Genomic DNA, 778 nt, shown 5'->3' with positions numbered 1-778 from the left:
CTGCCCGGGCCCTGCCCCCGCCGCAGCGGGGAGCTCTGGGGGCCGGGGGCGCCCAGCGCTGCCCCCCGGGTCCTCTGCCGCGCCGCGGGGAGAATGGCTTTCCCTAAGGACTCATTTTCATAGTTCGGAGCCTCTGCAGCTGTTAGGATACGTGTTCGGGTCGCAGCCGGTGAACAACTTGGCTAATGCGGTCTTGAAAGCAGCTCTGAATCTAAATGAACACCCAGGGTCGGATTTATTGACATTCAGGGAGCGTACTTGAGCCAGAAATACCTCTTAATCAGATGCCCTTTAAAACCTCTTTCTTGGATAGTAAGAAACCCACCTAGCTCACCATTGTCTTGATAATTGTAGCACAAGAGTTGATCAATTGATTGATCAATTTGTTATTGTAGCTTTGAGTGACACTAAAACTCCAACAGTGTTGTAAAGGTTTAACATTTTAGAACATTTACATGCAATTGGGAAGAAAATAACTATTCCTAGCTACGACTTTTTGTATGTTAATGAAAGCATTCACAGTTTAAATTAAAATGTGTTAGCATTTTTAGCAAAATATTGTCTGTAAATTTGAAACACAGCTCAGGGTACCTTTTTGTTTTCTATTTGAAATTATGGAAATGGAAAACTCTGTTGTAAGGTTACAAACATAACCTTGGTGAACATACTCTACAAATACCATTTAGCACCAGGCTATTTTAATCTGTCTTCTAATTTAAAAACAAAGAAGCCTTCCCTGTAATGCTGTCCTTCACACAGCTTAAACTGTCACAAAAAT

The sequence above is a fragment of the Chaetura pelagica genome, unplaced genomic scaffold, assembly GCF_000747805.2.
Source record: "Chaetura pelagica isolate M959 unplaced genomic scaffold, ChaPel_1.0 scaffold138, whole genome shotgun sequence".
NCBI classification, from domain to species: domain Eukaryota; kingdom Metazoa; phylum Chordata; class Aves; order Apodiformes; family Apodidae; genus Chaetura; species Chaetura pelagica.
Note: the sequence above shows the minus strand (reverse complement) of the source record.